Source organism: Xenopus tropicalis, chromosome 9 (genome assembly GCF_000004195.4).
Source record: "Xenopus tropicalis strain Nigerian chromosome 9, UCB_Xtro_10.0, whole genome shotgun sequence".
Lineage (NCBI taxonomy): Eukaryota > Metazoa > Chordata > Amphibia > Anura > Pipidae > Xenopus > Xenopus tropicalis.
Genome location: NC_030685.2, coordinates 44,393,660 through 44,405,851, shown reverse-complemented (window position 1 = coordinate 44,405,851; position 12,192 = coordinate 44,393,660). Strand labels below are relative to the sequence as shown.

Here is a 12,192-nt window from a genome sequence, read left to right as displayed (position 1 = left end):
TTAGGAAAGCTCTGCAGATTGGTACTTTGGTGTAGAAAGGACTCTTTACCCTTGTTGGATTTGTCAGAATGTGTACTTTCCAAAAATATATGGTTTTGTGGGGGTCACTGTATGGTTAGGGGAAGTTTTGGCACATAATACACTGACAGGGGGCTCTGTGTGCAAAAACTGAGCTGGCAGGCGAGAAATCCTTATGCGCTATTTTCATTTTGGGTTCAGTACATACCGCAGACTTTGGTATATCTATGCATATTGGGCATCAAACTGTTCAGTAGACCTCTGGTGTTCCTTTTTGGGGTGATTTGTCTTTATCTGATCTTTATCAAGAAATTGTGAGAGATAAATGCGGCAAATTGCAACATTTTTATGCGATTTTCGAAATGTCATATAAATCTGCAAACTTAGGAAAGCTTTACAGCTTGGTACTTTGTAGCAATAAGAAATATTTACCCATTATAGATTCGGGGGGATGTGTATTTTCCAAAAATATATGGCTTTCTGGGGTGAATGTACTTTTTTTGTAGCATTATCCCACATAAAGGATGTAAATGTGTTGATTTTGCAGGAGCTGAAATGATAGATCATATGGGGGTATGTTCCCATTGGGGCCCCTACATGCCACATACTTAGGTAAACCTATACATATTGGGCATCAAACTGTTCAGTGGACCCCTGGCGTTCAAATTTAGGGTGTTTTATCTTGGTACCTAACACTATGTGGGAGATAAGATGCTGCAAAGTGGAAGCTTTGAGGGGATTTTTGGAAATGTCATCAAAATTGCTAACTTTAGAAAAGCTGTGCGGCTTGGTACTTTGGAGTAGAAAGACATGGGTACCCATTTTAGATTCGGGGGAATGTGTACTTTCCAAAAATATATGACTTTCTGGGGTGAGCGTACTTTTTTGTAGCTTTATCCCACATATAATGATGTAAATGTGTTGATTTTGCATGAGCTGAAATGACAGAAATGACAGTATATATGGGGGTATGTTCACATTGGGGCCCCTACATGCCACATACTTAGGTAAACCTATACATATTGGGCATCAAACTGTTCAGTGGACCCCTGGCGTTCAAATTCAGGGTGTTTTATCTTGGTACCTAATGCTATGTGGGAGATAAGATGCTTCAAAATGGAAGCTTTGAGGGGATTTTTGGAAATGTCATCAAAATTGCTAACTTTAGAAAAGCTGTGCGGCTTGGTACTTTGGAGTAGAAAGACATGGGTACCCATTTTAGATTCGGGGGAATGTGTACTTTCCAAAAATATATGGCTTTCTGGGGTGAGCTTACTTTTTTGTAGCTTTATCTCACATATAATGATGTAAATGTGTTGATTTTGCAGGAGCTGAAATGACAGAAATGACAGTATATATGGGGGTATGTTCACATTCGGGCCCCTACATGCCACATACTTGGGTAAACCTATACATATTGGGCATCAAACTGTTCAGTGGACCCCTGGTGTTCAAATTCAGGGTGTTTTATCTTGGTACCTAATGCTATGTGGGAGATAAGATGCTGCAAAGTGGAAGCTTTGAGGGGATTTTTGGAAATGTCATCAGAATTGCTAACTTTAGAAAAGCTGTGCGGCTTGGTACTTTGGAGTAGAAAGACATGGGTACCCATTTTAGATTCGGGGGAATGTGTACTTTCCAAAAATATATGACTTTCTGGGGTGAGCGTACTTTTTACTAGCTTCATCCCACATATAATGATGTAAATGTGTTGATTTTGCAGAAGCTGAAATGACAGAAATGACAGTTCATATGGGGTATGTTCACATTGGGGCCCCTACATGCCAAATACTTAGGTAAACCTATACATATTGGGCATCAAACTGTTCAGTGGACCCCTGGCGTTCAAATTCAGGGTGTTTTATCTTGGTACCTAATGCTATGTGGGAGATAAGATGCTTCAAAGTGGAAGCTTTGAGGGGATTTTTGGAAATGTCATCAAAATTGCTAAATTTAGAAAAGCTGTGCGGCTTGGTACTTTGGAGTAGAAAGACATGGGTACCCATTTTAGATTCGGGGGAATGTGTACTTTCCAAAAATATATGACTTTCTGGGGTGAGCATACTTTTTACTAGCTTTATCCCACATATAATGATGTAAATGTGTTGATTTTGCAGAAGCTGAAATGACAGAAATGACAGTTCATATGGGGTATGTTCACATTGGGGCCCCTACATGCCACATACTTAGGTAAACCTATACATATTGGGCATCAAACTGTTCAGTGGACCCCAGGCATTCATATTTAGGGTGTTTTATTTGGTTACTTTATTACCTGTAGGAGATAAGATACTATAGACTGGAAGCTTTGAAGCGATTTTTAAAAAAAATCACAAATTTTGATAAAAACCAATAACTTTAGGAAAGCATTGCGACTTGATAGTTTGGAGTAGACAGACAGTTGTGCCTATTCTGTATTCCCCAGAATCTGTTCTTTCCAAAAATGTACAATTTTCTGGGATAAACCTTCTGTTAGTGGAATTTTGGCCTTGAAATCCAAAGTATGCAGTTTTTTTGGAGCAGTGCTTTGGGAATTTGGTAGTGTACTGCTGGGAGTTTTTGACCTATACAAGTGAGAAATCTCCATAAAACTATATATATTTGGTATTGGCACGTTCAGGAGACATGGGACTTTCCAAATCAGTTGTATATTCGTGCATAAAATAATTTTTGTTTCTAGTATGTGTGATTATATTATGGAAAATTTGATTTTTTTTGCATTTTTAGACATTTAGAAGCCTATATCTTGTTACAGAATTGGAATTACACAAAAATTCTACCATATTTTGAAAGCTTAGGTTGTTCTGAAAAAAACGATATATTGTTTTCCTTGGTAAACTAAAAGTCCCCCCGAGGAAAGGCCCCTAAAGTGAAACAGTGCAAAATGTTCAAAAACTGTCCGGCAATACAAGTTCCGCTTTGACCAAAATTGCTGGCAGTAAAAGGGTTAAGCTGCAAGTCTCAGTTCCCCACTATTTAGGTTATTAGTTACAATTGTGCAGGTGTAGCTTGTTAAGTTTTCTGGGCTCTCTGCCAAAAGCTACTCATTTAATTAGGTTTGAGAGACTTTGTATCTTTTTTAGTAATCAGCACAGGAGATCAAAGGGAAATAAGGGGCTTTTCAGTAAGAATCCAGGACTGTGGGCTGATAAAATTGAGACTGCCCCGAGAAAAGCATCAATATCACTGCAACAACTGTTTTTTTTTATTACTTTGGGGGGTTGTATTGTATTGTATTTTTTTTTATTATTTCCATTTCAACTTCATTTGATTGTTCCATAAAGGTCCAGAGGGGCTAGGCCGAGTTTTTTTTCTACCTGAAGCTGTTTGGGCATGTATAGTAGCTATATTTCATGGAATTCTGGAAGAGTTACAGAAGGGTTCAAGGAATTTAGGAGTTCAAGGGAGCTGTTTTAAAGTTTCTTTTTCTTCTGGAAGTTTATATTGGCAAGGGTTAACTTCTGGTCATTTCTGGATGGCTTGAGTTTATCAAAAGGTTACAGTAAGTTTGTTTTTCTAGCTTCTCTTATTATGTGTTAGAGGAGTTGTCCTGCTTGCTATTTTTTTTGTTTGCTTGTTTTGCTTGCCTATTGTTTGCTAACTTTCCAGTTGTCAGTATATTTATCACACAATGGCCAATTGGTTTTATAGCACTGAGGAAGCTGCTAGGTTTTGCATAAAGTTCAGTTCAGAGGAATTCAGCAATTCCGATTCTGATCATTGGCTGAGGGTGAGTTTTTGGTTTGGGGAGGTTAAACATGCGTAGACTGACTTAAAGCTAATGTGAAAATTAGTGGATTCACTGCTGGCGTAAAAATTAACCTCCCAACTACCTCTTGCAGTTCCCACTGACTTCCAGGGATACTGTGCAAAAGTGCAGGTGGGAGTCAAATGTTGTCTATATTTACAAAACCAGCAAATTATATGCAGTGAGATGCAGTGGGTACTGATGGCAGATATTTAGGCATGCCCGCGCACTTTAACACCGGCACTGATACACAACATTATTATGTTTCCCAGCTATGCAGTCTCATGAGCTCCACTGTAAATAACTATAAATGAACAAAAGAATAACAAATAAACAAAAGAATAATAAATGAAAAAAAAGCACAAAAACAAAAAATACAACAAAAATATTTAAACCACAGTTTTTTTTAGGGGGGAAGAGTTAATTTAGGGATGGAGCCAAGATGATAGGGATATTATAAATGTCCTGTGAAAAAACATTGTTTTGATTCAGTGATTCAGCCTTTAGAACATATACAGTTTAGTACCTGTGGTAATGGGATGAAAAAAAAAGCAAAAGTTCAGAGTTGGTGAGGATATTAGGAAAAATTTATAGCACTGAGGTGTTGGGTGACAAATAGAGCGCATGATAGAACTTGTGGTGTATGATGAATCCATGAGGTGGTTGCAACTATAATGCTGATGCCACAATAATAACTGCTGCTTGTCAGAAGTTCTAGGTAAAGATCGGTTAGTATAACAGGCTTCTGGATAGGGGTGAGAAAAGTTCAATTTTTTTTACCTGTACCTTAACGAAAATCCACCTGTGAAGTACACAGAGCTCAGCCCCAATATAATAAACTGCCCCTGTTTTGGGGGTATTTGGTGGCCGCATATTAATTTCACCCACACATATGGGGTATCATCTTATTCATGGGAACTTGCTGATTGATACTTAGCAGCTTTTAATTAGTTGCCATGGAAATTTAGTGGAAAAATCGAACTTTGTTTCTTCTTGATTTCATATGAAAGCTGAAGGTGTACACTTTTAGGAAATGTTTAGTTTGTGGGGGTTAATTCACAGGTAGCAGGGGGCGCACAGAGTGGAGCCCCCAAATTTTCAACTGTAATAGCCCTTATGCATTGACCCTGTTTTGGGGTGTTTGGCGGTCACATCTTTTTATGTTTCCCATATGATTTTATTCAGGAGAAGTTTGTCTTTTAAATTTGCCTTGGTTTGAGTTTTTTTTTTTTTAATCCACATCTACTTATGTGTTTAAGTTTTAGAGAAAAACTAAAAATGCAAAAGCTCTAAATTTCATGATACACTGATAAATAGTATTTGGCTTTTGAGTGAAAACTACAACACACATAGAAAACTGAATGTCTATAGTTTTTAAAAATACCAAAACCAAGGGGATATTTAGATTTACATGTAAGTTATTCTGCATCAAGTATTACATGTGCTGGTGTAAAATTCTACAAAACATGGCCTTAGTTTGGGGGTTACTCCTGGACAAGAAAAGTGGGATACCACTACATAATTGGAATCATTGGACTTGGGAGTATCTGGGCTTTTACAAACAACAACAAAATGTGTGTAAAATTATCTTTTATTTGAAAAAAAGCTCAATATCAACAAACTTTTCATAATTTTGTTTTTTTTACATATATCACTCAAAATACTGGTTAATTTGTAGCTGCTATGTGGATTGGCAGACTACAGGAGGCTCTGTTTGGTAGTACCCATGGTCTTTATGCCTCTAAAACTTGTCTTCAAGTTAGAAATTCAAAGACCTGCTTTGAGGTCACTGGGAGCAACATCAAAGGGGGTGGTAAGCAACATGTTGCTTACGAGCCACTGGTTGGGGATCACTGGTTTGGCTCTTTAAGTGCCTGCTAAATTTCACATTTCAGTTATGCTCAGTGCCAGAAGGTTTTTGAACATTTTGTGCTCTCCCATTTAGGGAAATTTACTGGGGGAGGGGTAGTTTAGGTAGTAAAATAATATAGTGTTTTTTTAGGAGAACATGCACTTTCTAAATCTGAGTTTTTGTGTATTTCCACTTCTGGAACAAGATTTAGAGCTCTAAATACCAAAAAAAAATCTATTTTTTCATGATATATTATTACCAGAAAAATATTTTAGTGAAATATTCAACTGATTTAGAAAGCCTCATGTCTCTTGAACATGTCAAAACCAGATATGTATATTTTTATGGAGATTTCTGACTTCCATAGATAAACTCCCAGCAGTAAATAACCAAATTTTCAATGCATTACAGCAGAATTCACGATGATGACAGTGAGGTTATGGAATGCCCTTCCTAGTGATGTTGTAATGGCAGATTCTGTTAATGCCTTTAAGAAGGGCCTGGATGAGTTCTTGAACAAGCATAGTATCCAAGGCTATTGTAATACTAAAATCTACACATTAGTGTTGATGTTGGTATATATGGTTTATGTATGTGAGTGTATAGATAGGTCAGTATAGGTTTGTATTTGCTGGGTTTACTTGGGAAGGGTTAAACTTGATGTGTCTTTTTTCAATCCTATGTAACTATGTAAGAATACAGCATACTTTAGATTCCAATTCTAAAAATCCCGGAACATTAGGTTTACCTCCGGAAACCATATATTGTTAATAAGTACACATTCTTAGCAACTTAGCAGATTTTATAAAAATGTATGAAAATCCTAAATATGAAAGCCAAGCGTCCATTGAACAGTTTGATGACCATTGTGCATTTTATCAGTTACAAGGAAACAAATAAAACATACAAAAAATGCTATCAGGCAAGCTAAAATAGAGATGGAAATGGGTACTGCAGCAAGGTGTAAAATAGAACCAAAATTATTTTTAAATATATAAATAGTAAAAAAAAAAAAAAAAAGCAAAAAAATTAATTATCACAGAGTGGTCACTTGGTTGATGAGAACAGACAAAAAGCAGAAATTCTCTTATTTTCATCTGTCTACATAACTGAGGAGCCAGCTAATCAATGCTTCCATTTTAATAGACCCAATTCTAGTAATATAACTACTAATGCATGGGTAATTCAGGAGGAAATTTAAAAGAGACTTGAACATGTTAAGATAAATAAAGGTCCAGTACCAGATATTATTCATCCCATGGTATTAAACATGCTTAGCTCTGTGATTGCCAAACCTCTTCGCTTAAAGGTGCCCATACACTATAAGATCCGCTCGCTTGGCGACATCGCCACCTATGGGTGGGCGATATCGGGTAGCAAGAAACTTAAAAAAAAAAATAATCCGATCGTTTGGCTGCCTATGATTAAGTACCGCAAGGTACGAAACGCGTAAGGCCTGCTGTTACATGTGTTAGCTTTAAATAAATATACTTTGATTTTACTGTGACCATAATAAGGGTCTGTCATTTGCTCACCTATCTTGAGCTGTTACTTACTTTTATACACCACTTTTTTAATGAATTAATGTGGGATGACTTAACACTGATCTTATATTGTCATTTAAACCACAATTGCATACATTGGTAGAATGGCCAAAGGTATACTCTTTATCTTAGTTTGCCATTTACTCTGTTGTGCTCTCAGTAAACAACCTTGATGTTTTTATACTTTGTTTTTATTTTTTCTTTAAAGTTTCAATTTATTTCTATTGCCACAGGAATACCAGTTGACAGTTGAAGTTATGATGCAATTGAACTGAGTTCTGTTTTTGAGCCCTTCCTCCTTGTTAATTTGTTAATCTTATATATAAAAGCCAATCCCTAGCACCTAAACTAAAAAATTGCGACTCTCTCCCTTCCATTCACCGTATTCGTACAGCTCAAGGTTCCCATACAGGAAACCCTATAAAGATTGCAAACAAATTTGCTTTATTCTACCAAAAATGAGATACTACACCACCTCCCATCTCCCAAAACACCTTTAATAAGTTCTTTTGGGACCTTGGCCTCCCCAAACTCCAAAGACCAATTTGATCTAATAGAACAAGAGATTACTGCTGAAGAAGTTACTTATGCCATTCCACACCTAAAATCCAGCACCGATCCTGGTATTGATGGTTTATCTAACATTCACTATAAAAAATTTGCTAAAGAGCTAACCCCCACCTTACAGCAATGCTAAATAATTTAAAGGTGGGGGGAACTCTACAGCAGGAATCTCTCCAAGCCAAGATTTTGGCTATCCCTAAGCCCAACCTATCTAATGTTAAGAATTATAGACCTATCTCAGTCTTTAACACTGACATTAAAATATCAGGGAAAATAATGGCGCATAGAATTAACATCTTTCTTCCCTCTTTGATCCATAAAGACCAAGTAGGTTTTATATCTGGAAGACAGGCCTCAGAAGCATTGATCTGCTAACCCATTATACTACTTAATCTCAAACACAATCTACGCTGTTAAAAGTGGATACCAGGAAAGCATTTGATTCCCTTTCGTGGGATTCTTTATATTATATTTTAGGCAGATGGGGTTTCGGGGCCAACTTGGTCTCTTGGATTAAAGCTCTATATCGAGTCCCCACAACTTTAGTGAACTTAATGGGTTTTATTTCCTTTACCTTTTCCATAAACCATGGTACTAGACAGGGCTGTCCCCCCTCACCAATTTTTGATTTAGCCATAGAGGCCCTGGCTTTAGCACATTATGGGACTTGAATTAGGGGGGACCCATCATAAAGTTAGCCTATTCACTGACGACTTGACTCAGTCTCCAAACCATTAACCTTGCTCCCAAACCTATATAATATTTTGCAGGCCTCTGGAACCATATCGGGTTTATACATCAACCACAGTGAAACTGAAGCCCTTAATATCAACTTACCAGAACATGCAGTGAACTTAACTTTGATTATCAAAATCACTGCCCACTACATTTTTATACTAGGTGTGAAGCTAACCAAGTCATATGACTCTCTATATAAATTCAACTATCCAGCAATGCTTAAATCTCTGGTGTCCCTTCTAAAGGGGGGGGGGGGGGAGTACACACAATAGGATTGATTCACTAAAGTGCGTTAAAACGTGCGCTATTTATATTTTCACGACAACGCACGATTCACTATAAGCATACTTGCGTTAATTTATGTGCGATGCTGCATGCGTTATTTTAGACGCGAAGACTATCTTCGTGCGATATTAGACTCAACGCGCGCATAACTAATGTGTGTGCTACTTTTCGCATGCGCGCTAATTAACGCACACGCGGTATTTACCGCATGCGCACTAATTAATTTTGGCTATCCCTAAGCCCAACCTATCTAATGTTAAGAATTATAGACCTATCTCAGTCTTTAACACTGACATTAAAATATCAGGGAAAATAATGGCGCATAGAATTAACATCTTTCTTCCCTCTTTGATCCATAAAGACCAAGTAGGTTTTATATCTGGAAGACAGGCCTCAGAAGCATTGATCTGCTAACCCATTATACTACTTAATCTCAAACACAATCTACGCTGTTAAAAGTGGATACCAGGAAAGCATTTGATTCCCTTTCGTGGGATTCTTTATATTATATTTTAGGCAGATGGGGTTTCGGGGCCAACTTGGTCTCTTGGATTAAAGCTCTATATCGAGTCCCCACAACTTTAGTGAACTTAATGGGTTTTATTTCCTTTACCTTTTCCATAAACCATGGTACTAGACAGGGCTGTCCCCCCTCACCAATTTTTGATTTAGCCATAGAGGCCCTGGCTTTAGCACATTATGGGACTTGAATTAGGGGGGACCCATCATAAAGTTAGCCTATTCACTGACGACTTGACTCAGTCTCCAAACCATTAACCTTGCTCCCAAACCTATATAATATTTTGCAGGCCTCTGGAACCATATCGGGTTTATACATCAACCACAGTGAAACTGAAGCCCTTAATATCAACTTACCAGAACATGCAGTGAACTTAACTTTGATTATCAAAATCACTGCCCACTACATTTTTATACTAGGTGTGAAGCTAACCAAGTCATATGACTCTCTATATAAATTCAACTATCCAGCAATGCTTAAATCTCTGGTGTCCCTTCTAAAGGGGGGGGGGGGGAGTACACACAATAGGATTGATTCACTAAAGTGCGTTAAAACGTGCGCTATTTATATTTTCACGACAACGCACGATTCACTATAAGCATACTTGCGTTAATTTATGTGCGATGCTGCATGCGTTATTTTAGACGCGAAGACTATCTTCGTGCGATATTAGACTCAACGCGCGCATAACTAATGTGTGTGCTACTTTTCGCATGCGCGCTAATTAACGCACACGCGGTATTTACCGCATGCGCACTAATTAATTTTGGCTATCCCTAAGCCCAACCTATCTAATGTTAAGAATTATAGACCTATCTCAGTCTTTAACACTGACATTAAAATATCAGGGAAAATAATGGCGCATAGAATTAACATCTTTCTTCCCTCTTTGATCCATAAAGACCAAGTAGGTTTTATATCTGGAAGACAGGCCTCAGAAGCATTGATCTGCTAACCCATTATACTACTTAATCTCAAACACAATCTACGCTGTTAAAAGTGGATACCAGGAAAGCATTTGATTCCCTTTCGTGGGATTCTTTATATTATATTTTAGGCAGATGGGGTTTCGGGGCCAACTTGGTCTCTTGGATTAAAGCTCTATATCGAGTCCCCACAACTTTAGTGAACTTAATGGGTTTTATTTCCTTTACCTTTTCCATAAACCATGGTACTAGACAGGGCTGTCCCCCCTCACCAATTTTTGATTTAGCCATAGAGGCCCTGGCTTTAGCACATTATGGGACTTGAATTAGGGGGGACCCATCATAAAGTTAGCCTATTCACTGACGACTTGACTCAGTCTCCAAACCATTAACCTTGCTCCCAAACCTATATAATATTTTGCAGGCCTCTGGAACCATATCGGGTTTATACATCAACCACAGTGAAACTGAAGCCCTTAATATCAACTTACCAGAACATGCAGTGAACTTAACTTTGATTATCAAAATCACTGCCCACTACATTTTTATACTAGGTGTGAAGCTAACCAAGTCATATGACTCTCTATATAAATTCAACTATCCAGCAATGCTTAAATCTCTGGTGTCCCTTCTAAAGGGGGGGGGGGGGGAGTACACACAATAGGATTGATTCACTAAAGTGCGTTAAAACGTGCGCTATTTATATTTTCACGACAACGCACGATTCACTATAAGCATACTTGCGTTAATTTATGTGCGATGCTGCATGCGTTATTTTAGTCGCGAAGACTATCTTCGTGCGATATTAGACTCAACGCGCGCATAACTAATGTGTGTGCTACTTTTCGCATGTGCGCTAATTAACGCACACGCGGTATTTACCGCATGCGCACTAATTAACGCACGCGCAGTGCGGTACTTTTCGCGTGCACGCTAATTGTTCACGCGGCCACATAAAACTGGCGCCATTTTGCGCATTTGCACTGGGACAGAAGTGCTAGTGAGAAATAGTGGTTTTTTTTCCTGTCAGCCATCAAAAATTATGGACAGCAAGAAAAAAGTGGCCAAGAAGTGGGAGCACCCTCAAACACCTGCGGTGTCACCCAGCTCCCCCAGTGAAACAAAGGGGCCCCTCTATCTTGGCAGCCCTGATTTGTCTGAGGGCACAGATGATAGGGATTACCAACTTGAGGAGCCAAGTGAGAGTGAGGAGCTAAAGGAAGAGACAGCAGCAGGAGGGCAGGCTCCGCAATATAAAATTTACAGAGTTTGAAAATGAGGCCTTAGTGGAGAGCCTCGTGGCGGTGTAGTCATCGGAAAATATGCCACTAAGACACCTACTGCTGTCAAAAGCAAGGCCTGGAGGGACATTGCGGAGCACGTTAATAGCGTGGGGGTGTGTTTCCGCAGTGTCAAACACTGCAAGAAGCGGTATCAGGATATAAAGGGGGTCCTGAAAAAAAAACTGGCAGAGGACTCCAGATACAGGTAAATATCTTACATTCATCATTCTATTTAACACTTGCTCATCTGCTTTTCTACTCAACTGGCTTTTCCTTTTGGCTTACTGTCTTTCCTTCCTTTTTGGCTGCTTTCCTACTTACTTTACTTGTATGTAATGTATGTATGGCACGCCTATTATTATGTGTGCAACAAATTAGGCCAGTAAATAGGGGGGCCATTTAAGAAATATTTTGCCAAATACTTAGGGGTCTGTTTACTAAAGTGGCTTAAATTTAGTGGCACATTTTAGACACAGAATAAATGCAAAATAGGTTATGGGCAGTTTATTAAACGGGGACAAATATAATATTGCAATTATTCTGGCACAAAACATTTGATTGGCAGTTCTCACACTTGCCAGAAAATACGCTACGTACTAATTAACGCAAGCTTTACTATTCAGCAAAATGGGCTAAAGACAAAATTGTTGCCAGAATATTTGCAAAAATTTAAACCATATAGCATTTTGATGCTGTTACTGATAAATGTAAGAG

The 12,192-nt window shown here is 38.2% G+C and overlaps 1 protein-coding gene across 9 annotated transcripts in view; it reads right to left on the bottom strand.

The window, feature by feature from the left end:
• tmeff2 (transmembrane protein with EGF like and two follistatin like domains 2) overlaps positions 1-12,192 on the bottom strand; it is a 303,915-nt gene that overhangs the window by 204,925 nt on the left and 86,798 nt on the right. The gene's annotated exons all lie outside the window — the stretch shown is intronic.